Source organism: Apteryx mantelli, chromosome 8 (assembly GCF_036417845.1).
Source record: "Apteryx mantelli isolate bAptMan1 chromosome 8, bAptMan1.hap1, whole genome shotgun sequence".
Lineage (NCBI taxonomy): Eukaryota > Metazoa > Chordata > Aves > Apterygiformes > Apterygidae > Apteryx > Apteryx mantelli.
The window spans coordinates 25,402,530-25,416,377 of record NC_089985.1 but is presented as its reverse complement, the minus strand read 5'-3'; the positions used below and the strand labels follow the sequence as shown (position 1 = coordinate 25,416,377).

Here is a 13,848-nt window from a genome sequence, read left to right as displayed (position 1 = left end):
AATCTCAGCTGAAAAAGGGCATTCTCTTCTGTGGCCATAGCTGTACATTCCTCCTTTTCCTGCTACTCTTCCTTTTGTGTAAAACATCGTCCATGAAACTTTCAAATATGTTTGGATTTGGGGTTTTCCAGATGGGCAATGTATTAAGATTTAATCTAAACCTAGTCAGATACTATTGATCTGCAATGAAAAAGCTGTATGAATGAGATAATAGCAGACACAGCTTAAAGTGCTGAGTGACAAGTGCTGACTGAAAGGTGATACTGCAGAAGTTTGGTGGTGAAGAACAGATAGGACATTTATGAATGGAAATGCTTTCTGATTATTTAAATATTGTAATACATTTTTAAATTTTGCTTTATTTTTTCAAGGTTTGCCAGACTTTGATTGTTCCTATAGGGTGATATAGCAGTGAGTTTCCAGGAGCTGCTCAGCCCGCTGTAAGCTACCACATCTTGATATGAACTTTAAGGTCTCTCTGTTTTGCCAGAGTGGACATCCCAGAAGTTAGAAGAAATAAGAATCAAGCCCAAGACTTCAGATTCCTGATGGCTGCACTCTCTGTCCATTTCAGATAGTTTCAGCTATACTTCCCACTGTTCAGTGTTAGCAGTCATCAGGAACCATGTATTTTGCTTCCAAAGTCAGGGTCTTGTGAAACAAATCCTTAGGTATTACTGTACTGTCAGAGCTTGAAAGTCACATTGTGTTAGAGCCACAAACAATAGCTGAGCCTTGCCCAGAGCAGCTTTTAATACAGGTCTTGTGTACAGCAGATAGACAAGGGAACCTGTTACCCCATGTGTCTTAGTTGCCTTGGTTAAACATGGTGAATTATTCCAGTAAATGTATTTTGAACTCTCCCCCTCAATTTTACTAGTTCCAAATTTGGATGCAGCTCTAAATGAAAAGGAACAATTCAAGTGCCTTTCTGAATGCATATGAAATGAAATAAGTTACTGTAATTTCGCTGGGCAAGCCAGCTCTTTGGAGGGGGCAAAAGTTGCAAATGGAAAAACAAACAAACAAATGAATGAGTAACTGTGGGATGTGCTGCCAGAGAATCAGAAAGAAGCCTGGATAGAAGGGGGAGGGAAAGGCTCTTCTCTGCCCTGGGACAATTTGTAGAAAACAAAATGTGGGAGAGAGTTGAAATGAACAGAAAAAAATTCTACTTTCTCTTTTTTTTAAGGCCAACCATAACCAGGCTACCAGGACACATGATGCTGCTATTAAAGAGGACCTAAAGAGGACCAGCTTTAAGGGCTTTGAGAAAGAAAACAGAAATGTTCACCTTTGTTGTTCAGGTTCTTTCTTTGCAGGAGTTTCTGCAGCTACACAACTAGGAGGTGAGTCCCTTGGTCTAATCTGTATAGGGGAAGAATGACCAAGATTCCCAGATGCACTGAGTTTTCAGTCAGTGAGCTGCGAGAAACATGACTATAAGCTACCTTTCTGTTTTCCAAATCCTGGGCTGGTGAGAAATCAAAACAAAGTCTAGGTCAGCCTACAGGTATAGTGTATGCTTCACCTCACGTGAACTGGGGATGGGAAGTGAAGGAAGAGTGCTGCAGAGCTGCTGGTTGTCTGCTCTCTGAAGACTTCCTGTTCAGGGGAATCCTCAGTTGTCCATGTAGGGTAGTATTATAGCTGCACTGAACTGCTGAGGCATGCAAGGAAGCTGCTGATGGCACTGAGAGTATGGCTCAATACTTCTCTACCGAGCCACCCAGTCCAGCACTACTGAATGCCTGCGAGAGGTGGGTGCTAAAATTGGTGGTAAAAGCCAAAGGCAAAGCAGGGGGGCTGGTTTTAATAAAAAGGTAGTTTACAAACAGCATTTTTCTTATTATAATGATAAAATGGATGTGACGCTGTTACACCCCAGAACCTTATTTTTCAGTATTATTATTTTCTTTAAAACATTTAAAACGAAACAAGCAAAAGAAAAAAAAAAGGGGGGGGGGGACTCCTTTCAAACAACAATCACCTTTTGAGTTAAGTTCTCATGCTTGGTCTTAGCCCAGAGGGATTTGTCTTGAGTGAAGTTTGAAGAAAATCCTTTCAGCAGTTTCTGAGTTATTTAAATGTAACCATGGAGGTTTGGATTCAGATGCTTTTCTGTACTTGTATAACTCAAAAATAGCTTTGCTTTAAAACTTCTAAATTAACCCTCCTTAACTTTTCAACTTGTCACCTATCCTACTGTATGGCTTATAAAATTTTAAAGCTAATAGTATAACAAACTCAAATAATGATACTGCAGATGTTCAAATGAATCTTGGGAGGAATAAATTATAGGAGTCACAGTAGGTTGTTACTGAAGAAAGAGCTGCTGCATGCTTTAAACCACGTGTTCATACTGGTCTGAAACAGGTCCAATCTTTTCTACTTTAGAAAAGCTTAAGTATGTTTGGGTGTGGTTAATACTTAGATTTGTGAGTTACACATATGAAATGAAGCACTTAAGTTCTTTTCCTTTTTTTCCTCTTGATACCAATGCTTCATTCTTGTCAGAACATTCTTTAAATTTTGCTGCTTTCTTCTTAACATAATCCTAATCAACAAGACATTTAAATGCCTCCTTAATATTTATGGACTTGAAAGTCACTGAAATGCTCTGCGCGTGTCTTTATTGTTATTATTTTACTGCCAGAAGATTGAGGTAATGAGAGGTGAAGTAATTCGGTCAGTCATGATTTTTCCTTTTGCTTTGTCCAGTCCTCCTGTTACTCTCTAACGTTTCTTTCTTTCTGTCTCCTTTCCAATGTTTCTTCCTCACTTATTAGTCCTGTCCTCACTGCCTCCTGTCTGTCCTTCAAACATCTTTCTCCATTTATTCTTCTCTAACAATTGCACTGAGAGGGCCCATGATAAAGAAAGATGTTTTTTTCTTTGGCAGCAGCTTTTTACTTTTATCTTCTCGCTAAGCATTTGGGATAGGTCCAGGCAGCTCTTCCCACTTTCATCATCTCTCTTCGTATCCCTCGTGACCCTGAGGTCTAGCGAGCAATCTGATGTCTGCCATGAGAGCACCTCCCACGGTCCAGAGCCACGATCAGGCTGAGGTGTTGTAACACTGCGCCTTACCATACCACCTTACCATGCTTGCTCTGCCTCTTTCTAGGAACCGGACACCTGCACCACGGCTTTCTCATAGAATAATGACAGATAGTGCTGCTGCCTTCTGCACATCTCTCTTCCTTCCTCCTGTGCCCTTTTTTTCTGCCAGGCTTTTGTGGTTCAATCTACTGGCTGGTGCAATTTAACCAAGATATGGGAAACTTGTATTCAGTTCAGGCCTCTGCCTGAGGGGATCTGAACTTGAATCTCTTGCCCCCTGGATTAGCATGCTACCCAAGAGTTTATAAACTATTCTGTGAGGAGTGTGCCTAGAGTCCTTTCCTTGAGTGGGAAAGCTTGTCCATAGCCTCGTGGTGGAGACACTCACCTGGGTGGGGAAAACATGTTTGTCAGGCCCTGTTCCAATAATACTTAAGACAAAATATGGAAGTATTCACTGGAAGGGACTAACAGAATCCAGGTTTCTTGCTCTCAGTTGTGCTCTGAGAGCAAGCACACATGGCAATTCAGCTAATAGTTAATTATTCCATACAAACTGGAACTGCTCCAACAGGATGGATTGGAGAGAGCCCCTGTTCCACAAGATCCTTTCAGACTGTGCTTCTCTCACTTGGCTGCTGTGAATCAGCTTCTCTCACACCCCAAAGCAGCAATGGCAACTGCCACTGACAAGTTACAGGAATAAGTGGTGAGGAAATCTGTGGAGGCTGGAGAGAAGGGAAGAAAAAGGTGCTTCTGAACATACTGCATTATCCATGGTGACAGGTCTGTATCCTTAGCTGAAGCAAGCACCTGCCACAGCTACCTCAGTTACCATTCTGGAAAGCAGTGACAGTAAGAATGGGGTGGGAAAGGAAAGAAGTCTTTTAAAAAGACAGGGCAGCAGACTGGGGCACTATAAGGGAAATTGCTTTTAAAGGTGGAAATACAACAAAAATAGACTAAAGAATCTTAAAAGACAAAATCAATGCCAAAGCAGAGGAAGACAGAATGACTTCCAGAGCTCAGCTATAGGCAGTTGTCCCCCAACATAAGCCAGACTCTGTCAGTATGTGGGAGACATCCAGGAATTTTCTTTCCTACAAAAATACTAGGGACATTATATGTTTTAACTGTAATGGAAAAAAATGGAGCACTAGTGCTCAGTTCCAAAGGAAAACACTAACTATTGGAAGTGATGTGGTGCAGGGGGCTGTATGTGTGTGCGTGTGTGTGTTTGGCTGCTCCGTTTTCTCCTAGGGATTCTATAGCTTCCTTCATTCTTCGCTTCTCTCATGTTACAGAAAGAAGGTAATTTTTCCTGGCCATTTACTAAAGCTCATTAAAGACCGAAGAGAACAAACAATGCTACTCCTCAGAGACTACCATTCAAAGTCATTCTACAATTCTCTGTTCTAATACTTGAGACAAATTAATTATTCCTTAGTGAAAAGTGTATAATTCCTATTCTTCATTTTTGGGGTGGGGAGTGGGGAATAATAATAGGAAGTTTATATCTGAGTGGAAAGCTGTCTGTGCTGAAGGGAAATGAGAAAAAATGTGTGTTCCAAAAAGAGTGAAAGCAATTATTCTAATAATAATTCTAGGGATATTAATGTCTTTTTAAAGTAGATTGCTTTCAAATAAACACCAAAGTTGAAGGCAGAGGAAAGGCTGGTTTATTTATTAATCATTCCAAAAGTGCATTCTTCTAAATGAACAAGTGCATGAGCAACTTTGCTGGCACATATTAAATTTAGTTAAACAGCAACTTGTAAATGTCTAAAAACTTCTGTAACCAGAGACTAATTTGTTTAATGTGTTGAAAATGTTATGTGGATGTGAGGAACTACATATTAAACTTCAAAGCAAAATGCTCCAGAGATTACACCATCTTAGAGACTGTATACTGGAAAGGCCTTTATACATTAAACATAAAGAATTTTTAATTCTCCTCTGTTTTGAACACTTGTCAATCTATGTGACTCATGCTCAGGATTGTAAACTGTCATTTAAGGTGTGATGTCCAAGTTGAGGTCTGGACCATGATTTGCAAGGGACTGGCTTTTCTCTTTCATCTCTATTAATTAATCCTGTCTCAGTTTGCCCAGCGTACACTTCTGTTGACATCACCTTTTCCATATACTTTAAAGAGTCCCTAGAGAGATCTACTGCAGAACAAAAACTGGACAGAGAATACATTTGGAAACCATTTTATTTTTCAATTACCAACCAAAACGTATGGAAAAGATTTACACTCTATCTGATTTACAGAATAATTATACTTTGAAAGCTTAGAAATAAATGGCTTGATCCTTGGAATCATTAGTTACAAATGTACCAAATGTAATTGGTGTAAACTAATGAGTTTACTGGATGGCTGACCCTTAATTACTGATTATAGTTAAACTCTAGCCAATCAAAAATGAGTTTACTTATAAAAGTACAGTATAGTATTAACAGGCATTACATTTCCAAGTAAGCAGCTTTATGATTAGTTGTAGCACACAACTCAGGCCTGTTCAGGGCTATCAAAAGCAGCTTTTTAATAATAGTGCACTAAGCAACCGTCACTTTTTTACCTCAGCGTCTATCAGACAAACAGAAAGAAACCACATAATTAATCATCTCATGTAATAGAAAAAAAGCATCTGGGCCTGATCCAGCCAGGATATACATAGCTGCCTTAGTCAAATGAGCTGCAAGAGGCTGGGGATTGGCTTTAAGACGGAACACTTGGGGAATTCTGGCCCTCTGTGGGAGCAGTATGTGATATGGAAGCTAAATATTGATTGATTGTGTGCAGTCCTGTGTGATATAGAGAAGCCCATTGACAAAAAAAAATTAATAATTCCTGGAACTGAGAAGGATTCCTTGAGCAGATTTAATATGTCCTGTGAAGACATTTGGTTACTGTACTGGCAATCCCAAAAATTCAGAAATCACAAATACTCACTATTTATTAGATCAAATGAAGAGTCAAGTTTCAAATAAAATACTAAACAGGGGAAGATAGTCTTTTTGTATTTGCTTCTGGTTGATCCTTAAGAATTAACGTTTGTACCTAGCCAGGAAGACTGAAAATTCCTTTTAAAAAAACTGAAAGCAGATTTCTATAAAAATCCTGATTAGAGAGCTGGGATTTTAAATAGATACACCAAATATTTTGATAAAATCACAGGACTTTACAATACTTGCAGTCACATTCTTAAAGGTACTTAAATAAGTAACTCCAGTGTTTTAAAGATCTGGAATTTCTCCGTGTCTCCCATAACTTTCCCATGAATCCCAAACTTCAGATAGGAGACTGATAGTGGAAACCGCAAGGATTAGAAAGTCAAGTCTGATGCTCTGCTGCTATGGAGATCTAGCTGGAAGACTATGTATTTGCTGGAGCTCAGTAGCCCCTGTGCTCTTCAGAGGACCTCCTGGACCTCACAGGTGCCAGGATTCATTCTGTCTGGATTACAGGTCTCTCCCATTTCTACTTTTCTCCATGATGTTCTCTTTGGTGCCCACCTCTTATAAATAGATAGGCTCAGTAAGATGACCATCCTTATCTGACAGTTCTTTGGCACAAGTACTGTAGCATTTGCCTATTTATTAGTATGACAATTTTTAAAAAACTCAAAAACTGAAGAGTTAATTAGTTTTTAGAATGTCTGCACATGGGTTAAACTGAAATTCATGCATTTACTGAACTCTTATTTTTTAGATGTGTGTGGGGTCAAGAACAGGTTAAAGTTGTTTACTGCTTTCAAGTTCTGCCCTTAGAAGTTAATTCAGAGCTGTGCTGTGAGCTGCTACAGAGCGTAAGTCCTTGGAGCAGTGAAGTGCTGGTTTGATATCAAGGTCTTGGCCTTTAATAATAAAATTAGTGTGTTTCTTAAGGAAATCTTAGCAGGGACTTCATGGTCATACAAAGTCATTATACTGTTTTAAAATGTCACTTTAAACATGTTTTGGAATGGTCAGAATTTCTGGGAAGGGATCATAATTTTTTTCATACATGGGTTACCCTTAAAGTGGTATGGCTACAACTCTGCCACTTGGAATAGGCAAGTGTCTGAAGGTGCTCTACAATTCAAAAGAAAAAGCAAATGATATGCTGAGGCATAAGATAGGTAATTGGGCTGTACATGTCCAGGGGAGCTTGTTGACTTTCATGGATTCCATGCACTTCCTGAAAATCAGCTCCAACTATGTAGGAGATAGGAGAACTGGGGTAATCTACTTGTTTTACTGCAATTCCACAAGAGTGTTGGAAGAGGAGTTAAGATTACCTAGAAACTTTACAAGCTTTGTTTTCACAGTTCTCTGTTGGAGAGTTCAGGAATGAGCAGTTTTAAAAGTCATGGAAAAGGAAGAGAGCATATTTTCCAAAACTTCAGGATTCTGTGAACTCAAGGACAGAAGAAATATTAAACTAGTCGAAACCTTTCTTCTCCATCCCCTGAACAGAAATTCTGGTAAGAATGGTGCTGCCATTTCTGTTCTGCTAATGCTGAGGCAACATCCTCTCATGAAAAATGATAAGGGAGACACAGAACTATTGAAGGAACTCACAAAGGGGTTTCTGTAGCATTTGGGAGGGGGGGAATATGCTATGGACAGCTAGACCCTCCCCCATGTGCCATCCCTGTGGCACAGAGGAAAGAGGGACATCTGGATGGAGGAGTGGAACAGGCACTGTAGGGCCTCATTTTCCTCCTGTTCTCTAAACTCTGCCCAACTACTTGTGTGAAAGAAAGCATCAAGCTCCATCTTATTCATAGAAATACAACATATTTTAAAGCTGTAGTTAATGGATAAACTCTTTTCTGATTGGATGAGCCAAACAATAAATCTGTTCCATGAGCCAAGTGCAATGCAGCTTATCCCATAACAGCAAAATGAGCCAGTCTCTTTGCTGCACGAGCATACATCAGGCAAAATGATGCCATCTTCATCAGTCTTTTAGTATAATAGAAATAAAACAATTGTAACAGAATGGTGTCACTGGATCCATGGCACCTGCTTTAAAAATAAATCTCTTAGCTTTGTCTTCGCTATTACTTTCAATAAATGTCCTAGCATTGCCACAGCATTTATCTAGCAGCAGGAAACCATTATCCTATGACAACAATCTATTCCATTAACATTAGCTCTTAATTGTAAGATTGTTTATAAGACAACAAAAGCTACTGAATTATAGTAGAATGATAAAAAGAGTTATTGTCATGGAGTATAGTAGTCACTCCGGTTCTTAAAAACAATTTAAGAAAAGTAAGAGGGCTATATTTTTATATTAAAAATAATGTAATATTCTTATGCAAGAAAACATTTTTAAAAAATGCATTACATCAGTGAAGTAACTATTAAAGAGTTAATGTTAAAAATTGTTACTAAGAAATCCTTGCTTTGATAAATGGTAGAACTAAAACACTGAATAGAAAGCTTAGAAACTTGCACAACCCTTCCTGAAAGCAAGGCTGCAATGAGTCAAACGGAGAAATCATTATAACAGAAGCACATTTGTCTATCAGAGTGAACAGAAGGAATGTTGCAAAATTGAGATATGATGAACCTAACTGCAGAGTAGAAGGAGAACTGTCATTCTGATTGTTTGTCACTATTGTCTCATGTCCAGTTAAGTGAACTTAGAGTGACAGTTGTGTCATAACTACTGGCATCTATGTAAATTTTAAATCAAATATGATAGAGGCATTTCTGCCAGACACAAGTAGTCAGCCTGCTCTTCCTCTTTATTTTTGTAATCCTCCATTTTCTCATACTGTTCTGCTAGCCTTTAAATAAAAAAGAATTTCAGCAGGAAATCCCTTTACTATGTATGTTCTTATTCCATACCTTACTTTCTCTCAACTTTTTGAAACAATGGATAATGTTGAAATTTGTATCAGAAGCAATCACCACAAACATCTAGATATATTAGCTAAGACTACTCCTTCCCATAGGTAATGTATCATACAACAAAATCCTTTGGAACGCCAGAATGTGGACTTCACTTGAAGACCTATGGAGAAAATGGCTTAAGGCAATGAAGCAAATGTGCCTCCATAGGCACATAGGTGCAAAACAGGTGGTAAAGAAATCAGTCATGGACTCTTGCTATGAATTACAGCATCATTCAGAATTTATCAAAACTTCACATGGATATCATATGTACTCTTCCATGGCAATCAGTTATAGTAAGAGTATAGAGTTACTCATTTCCTGGCTGCACTGATAACATGCAGATATTCTCATGACATAGGATTTGCTACTGGACACAAGGCTTTGAAAAGACTTTAAATGCAATTCTAAATGCATTATGTGTGGACACCATTCTGCATATTTAAACTTACTTGGTTAATTAATTAAATAGTTAATAAAGGCTAGAGTTCAGTTTTCATTTTTCATTGTAACAAATTATTCCAGAACATTGTTTTTACAAACTTCTGCATAGGACTGTTTTCAGAAATCATACCAAAGTGCAGCTATTTTGTTCCAAAAATGTTCCTATGACAAATGAAATTTCAAAAAAAGGCTACAAGAAAAAAATGGTCAGATCTGAGTAGAAAATATTTAATATGTTTCAGTGATTTCTTATCTCAGAGGGAAAAAAAGACAAGTTTACTTTCTCTGCTGAATTTTTTTGAAGGGAATTCTGACTGAAAAGAAGTGGCAGTGATTTAACAAAAACATATTGTTATAAAGTATGATTTATATTCAGAAGCATAAATGATGGCATTATAAATGTGTACTTCTGCATTAGGTAAGGGCATTTTGGTCAACTGAATTAGTCTTTTTTTTTTAATCTCCAACTGATTGATCTTTTTTGTTCTGTAAATATAAAGTAGTACATAGGCTACTTTTATGTATATTTTGGGTCTTTACACAGGACAGAATTGTGCTGTCATGCCCTCTAATATGACCATTTATTATGGTGACTGGTGAAAAAGACATTTAATTTAAGTTCTATAAAAGTATCTGTGAAGAAAAGAGCATATTTTTCTACTTTGAAAGGTACGTTCCAAATAAATTTATATTTTTAAGTATGTTCAAAATTAAGGATGTTTTTCTTTTTAAAGATGATGACATCTGAATTGTAAAAATAGTCTACATGTTTATATTTGTGACAAAATATCACTACAGATATATATAATCACAATAATCAATTGTCAGTATATTTTAAAGAATATCAAAATACCTTTGACTAATGTGCTTAAAAAATGCCTTGTTTTACTAGATTCTGCAGAATTTAAAGCCCTCTTTCAAAATTCATATAGCATTTCTAGTTGCAAGATTGTTTTATATATTGAACTTTTTATTAAATATGCATATTCTAGTGGCCTTTAGAGACTTTTAATTTAAAAAATAAATTACATATAATTCCAAACTCTGCTGTCTTTGATTTTAGTCACCGAACTCACTTTTGAAACTGTCTGCTATGCATGGCTAATGGTAATATATCAATTCTTTCAATAGAAATTTTAGCTATATGAGGTCATTACAAATATAGCTTTAGCTCTTCCATAAGTGGACCCCATCGTTAATATAAATATGTATCTATAATTATTGACATTTATATTATTTGTCCCCTGTACTAAGTTATTGATACAGTGATGATAAAAGGGCCTTGCCAACTCTTACCTAAATGAACTATCCTTACTAATTACCTTCCATGGAACTGTATTCTTGTAAATAATGTTACTCATGCGTTTACTAGCAAGTCACAATTTATACATATTTTTCTAAAAGTGAGTTATCTTGCTGTTTGGGGTGAAAAGTACAGTCTGCTATTTGAAAAAGAATGCTGAGAATCAAGCCGTCCAGAATTCTTCACAACTTCCATCAGCACGCGCACTTTCCCATATCATTAGATATCCCACTTAAATACTTAATCAGTCACATTTTTAATTAGTTTAAGACCCTAAAACACAAGATCTTATGCTAGTAAAAGGGTGTATTATTTTAAAATAACAAGTGGCTGTTGATTTTCCATCACTGCTTCCAAAGAGACCGGGGGTTAGAAGGTTTGTTTTAAAAGTTGAAATGCTTGTTCAAAAGGTAGAGTTTGGAAGACACAGACTAGCAAAGTGCAACATGGAAGCTCTCACAACGAAGTGGCAGCCTCAACATTTCTAACAGAAAAGAAAAGACAGTTGAGATCCCATAGGAATGCAGTATTTAAGGAGAGAACCAAGACTCCTTTCATGAATGGAGAGAGCACTCTGGTGAATCCTGGACTATCAGCTGTCTTAGCGGCATGTCGAGGTTTAAGAATGATTTGGATCACAAGCTGTAACATTTTCCAGACATTCAGATTGCAACTTTCTACTAAGCCAGCAATTTTATGCTTTCCTCTCCCTGACTCCAACAGTACCACTATATAAGCAGCCAGATTTTCTTCTGCATTGTGTTTTTTATCCATTCAGCCAAAATTAACAGTCTTCGAGAATGAAGTATGCCAAGTGAATTTAAATCTTGCAGACTAAAATCCACCTAAAGTTGATGGATACATTCATGCCTACTGCTGAAATCTACCAATTACTCAGAACTACGTTAACTTACCATAGAAACATCTCATCTAATAGCACAGATGATGTTGAAATAACTAATTACATTATGGCACATAGACAATGAAAAACATAACGAAGATGACAGCACAGCAACAGCAGATGCTGCACAAAAGAAAAATTAGAAAAATATTGCTCTGCAAAATGCTCTCAGTTAAAGTTCCCTCTGTTAAAATTAATCACAAAAATTAGTGAAGATTAGATTTCAGAAAAAGATATGAACATTATAATGGTATTTGGAAATGTCATTAAGCCATTTAAAACTCTGCTCCTTGAGAAGGTAATTCCCATTTTTCTTATCACTATCAGTTCTAAGACTAGTAAACATTTTAGTGCCGATGGCACAGTTTCTTGGTAGAATATCTTTTCCAATAAGAAGAGCTCCTGACGGCTCTTCCAGAGCCTGAATTTGGTAGCTTCCAGCCATTATAGCCTTAAATAATTAGACAGCTTAGACTTTGTTTTAGCTTGGCATTTGCTCTATTCTTGTGCTCTTAGCTGTCAGAGAGCTAAAATAACAGTGATAGCTGATTATCCGTAGTACGCCTTGTTACTTTATATATTTTAAATTGTGACAGATCCTAAATGACAAATCTGAAACTGCTGAGTATGTTTAAATGTAATATGTATCTGGAGATTACATCCAGATGACATATTTCATAGACATATTATAAAAAAATGTACCACTTACTTTTAACCACAGTGCTGGTCCTCTTCTCCCTTCCCCCGCAGAAGCTTGCCATGAACTCCCCACTTACTTTATGTATAGATTCTGCAGATAGTCCTGTTTACAGAGAAAGACAGAAAGAGCATATTCCCCTATATTTAAATCATACCTGTAGTGCTACTCAAATTTTAATATTTTATTGGATATATAATAAAAACAGAATACATCTATGATATCCTACGTTCTCCCACGTACATTTTTCCTAGGTAGACATATTCTAAATAAATTTTAACTGGTTACTGGGCTCACTTCTCCTTAGTCCCCTAAAGGCCAGGGATGCAGAAATAAAGGAGACCCACAGATGGCGCTGTGGTTAAAGTACACCTGGATTTTGATTACAGAGACAAGATTTACTAGTCGGGCTGTCAGAGGGAAGTTGGTCTGCATTTTAGTACAAACGGCATTTATTTGTAAATAAATTTTCCTGGCTAAAATTTCAGATACTTGTAGCAGTATATCACTTCTACACTAGACCTTAACAGGAACAGGTTTAAAATATTTTGTTGCCTTGGGCAATGGAGAGACAGCGTACCTGCACAAACTCATCATTTAGTCACACTGCAGTCATAAAACATTTAGTTGACAACAGCAATTAGCTATACCATCCAAGCCGAGCAACGACCTGTGCCCGTGTAGGACTGCCCGCACCCAGCAAGCGCATCAGTTTTAGTCTCTGGGTACGCGCGGCAGCCGCTGCCACTTTCCTGCAGTGACAGTGAAGTCCGACTGAGCTCCCTGTATTGGCTGTTCCTTACGTCAGCGATCTGGAATCAAGAAACTAATATTACGAGGTTTTGTGTGTTTAACAGATCCTGGAAATGTATAATTTATCTGACTCTTTAGCTGCAGTTAGCTCTGTGAGACATTTGCATGTGCTGTATGACAGACGTACGCATATGCGCGATAGCAGGCGATACCAGGCAGGGCCTGTTCCTGCAGGCACACAGAGCCCTGCTGCTTGCAGCAGTCACTGCAGGGAGAGTCCCCACGAGTTACGGTGTAGGTACAGATACTTCCAGTATTTTGAGCAGGGTGGGAGTTGTTACAGCGTGCTGTGTTTTTGCTTATCGTGTGGGCTGTGCTTAGGCCTCAAAAATGTGTGATTAATATATGTATTTTTTCTAGTGTCACTGCAGAGTATTACTTCTGGTTTGCCACCGCACTTCAGCTTCTTTTCCAGAAATGCAGTTCTTTCCGAATGACAAGCAGCGCTGCTCGCTGCCAGCCAATTGCAGCAGTTTAACCCTTTAAAATCTTTATGGAGTACTAATTATAGCGGGTTATACACTGACATTTTCAAAGCACATTTTCAAGCACAACTCCCCGCTGGCTCCAGTCGGGGAGTTTTTGAACATCAGCGGCTTGACACGGCCCACCTTACCCGAGCTTCCCTCGTGGCCCGCTCCCCTCCGCAGCGCGGCGGCCGCGGCAGGGCGGCACGAGGCCCCGGCCCCGCGGCCTCCGCCGGCGCCCACCGCCGGCGCCCTCGGCAGCGGGGCC

At 38.3% G+C, this 13,848-nt stretch overlaps 1 long non-coding RNA gene across 1 annotated transcript in view; it reads right to left on the bottom strand.

The window, feature by feature from the left end:
- The window catches only part of LOC136992510 (uncharacterized), a 39,511-nt gene extending 25,718 nt beyond the window's left edge, over positions 1–13,793 (bottom strand). Inside the window, exons 1-2 of the long non-coding RNA XR_010884797.1 lie at positions 13,730–13,793; positions 12,313–12,405 (exon numbers count right to left, since the gene is read on the bottom strand). This is a non-coding gene — a long non-coding RNA (uncharacterized lncRNA). The remainder of the gene's footprint in view (positions 1–12,312; positions 12,406–13,729) is intronic.
- Positions 13,794–13,848: the final 55 nt, after the last annotated feature.